Source organism: Phragmites australis, chromosome 19 (genome assembly GCF_958298935.1).
Source record: "Phragmites australis chromosome 19, lpPhrAust1.1, whole genome shotgun sequence".
NCBI lineage: Eukaryota > Viridiplantae > Streptophyta > Magnoliopsida > Poales > Poaceae > Phragmites > Phragmites australis.
The window spans coordinates 17,950,115-17,952,526 of record NC_084939.1 but is presented as its reverse complement, the minus strand read 5'-3'; positions in this window follow the sequence as shown (position 1 = coordinate 17,952,526).

Sequence of the window (2,412 nt, the reverse complement as noted above, 5' to 3'; positions counted from 1 at the left end):
TTTTCTAATTTGAAGGAGCTACCAAACACAGTGCAGCGCTGTCACATCAGTGTACTCCAGAAAATAAAAAAATCCCTCTCTCTCCCTGCGCTAAGGCACAGCTCCCTGCTCCGCGCCGTGCCATGGCGCTCATCCCGTCGCCGCTCTCTGCGCCGCACCACGCCGTGCCGCCTGTCTCATCACCGCGCGTTGTAGCCAACCTCACGCCCCTCGCCTCGTGCACTGGAGCAACAGAACGACAAACTAGAAGGTCAGTAGTTAGATTCTGTCAGGTGCACTAGAGCAACCACACTGAGGCTGAAGCTACCTCGGAGCGTGAAGATGATCTTAGAAAGGATTTCCCTTGCCTCTTCGATGAAGAACCTCAAATCTCAAGGACGAGATTTCCCTAAGTGGGCTAGGTTTGTCACACCCGTGATTTCTGAGAAAATAAAAAAAAAAGAAAAAACCCCTCTCTCTCCCCGTGACCCGGCGCAGCTCCCTCCTCCACGTTGCGCTGCGCCGCTCGTCCCATTGCCGTTCTCTGCTCTGCGCCACGCCACCCGTCCTGTCACCACCGTCGCTCCCTCGAGCCCCGAGCCTCTCCTCGTGCCCCGCTCCACCGCCGTGCCCTTGCCATTGCCCCTATAAAGAGCAACAATGCCTTCTTCCTCCTCTCCACACCGCAACACCACCTCTCTCTCTCCCTTACCTCCACTCCATCCCTCAGTCCTTCTCCGAGCACCGTCACTGCCACCACAGCGGAACCCACCGTTGGTGAGCTCCACCACCCTTCCCCTCTCTATCCCTTCCCACCAAAGAACCATACCTTAGCCCACCTTCCTTGGCATCGTCGGTCACCGCTTCTTCGCCATCATCGGCCGTCGCCCTCGCCGACCAGATCCACCCCCGTCCGGGCAGGATCCGACTGCCACCGCCCTGCCCAACCGTTCGCTGGAGCTACCGCTGCCCTCCGTCGCCGGAGCGCATTCCGTCCACCACCGCCATCGCCTCCTTCTTCTCTCCCTCTGCCTCTTGCTCTCTCTGCTTGACCCGTCCGAGCCGGCCCCCTCTCCCTCTCTTATTCTCTCTCCCTCTCACTGACAGGTGGGCCTGCCCGAAATGAGCACAGCACCACCCTGAGCCGAGCCGTGAGCCAGTCGAGATGTGAGTGAAGCCAAGCCAGGGAATATTCCAGAAATATTCCTTTTTTTCTTGATTTTCTCTCCCAACAAAACTTTCGAAGCCTGTTTCTCCTCCGTCCTAACTCCGTTTTCAATGATTCTTCTACCGATATTCATCTAAATTCAAGATCTACCCAACCATATCAATTCCATAATTTTTTTAATTTAATTAGTTTTTAATATAATCATTTGATTGATTGTTGGTGTGTATGCTTTTGCCGTATGTTGCGTTTGTTAGACGAAGACGCGTTCGAGGAAGGTCCATAGGATCCGGAGTTTGAAGAAGGAGCGGACAAGAACTTCAACAAAGGCAAGTCCTACACTATTGATCATGTTGATCCTATGTTTTCAAACACAACCCGTAGAGCCATTGTTTTAAATTATAGGGATATGAATGCTTAAGTTAATAACTATAATTTTAAAGAATATGCTAATGTTGTTATCACCTAGCTTGTTTATGACATGCCTTGATATTTTCACCTTTATTCTATTGAAACCCTAGAAGGTCCCCAACATCAACTATAATGACTGTTTGGATGAATGCTTGTTTACTAGCATGCTTAGTATTACTTTGCTCAAATGAAAGAGCTAGGATAATTACATATGTTAATCATACCTTTTCAAAAAAAATGTGAAGTGTTGTGTGCTTGGTATGTCTGTGTGTGAGATTTGTATTGTTGGAAAACTCTAGTGTATTATTGATGGGGGTGAGTAAGGTACCCCATAAAGGTGGGAACTACCTTGGAGCAAGGTTCGTCTTTGTGGGGTTCTTACTGGGAGACACTTGCCTCGATCGTATAAGGACCGGTTCGCTGTGACATCCTACCAAGTATTCAATTGTACAACCACATGACCTGAATGGGCAGGACTTTACCCAACCCCTTCAACTTAGTTCGTTACCCACTCGGAGGCTGGTAGTGGCAACGGGGACCAGGAGAAGACTTGGGCAGTACATAACCCAAGGTCCAGCTGGTGATATTGTTAATGTTAGAGTCTTAAGATTGCTAAGTGGTCCTTCCCGTGGATATTCAAAAGCCCCTGGTATCTTAGTGCCCCATGGGTGGATATTGTGGGCTACGTTGTGAGGACGTTGCATCTCGTTATGATAGTTCCACCAGTTGCTAAGATTGGAGTCTATGCATATCTTGTGGGTAAAGTGTGCAACCTCTACAGAGTGTTAAACCTATCCGGATAGCTGTGTCCTCGGTCACAATAATTAGCTTTCTGGTGTGAGTACCTCCTTGGTGTA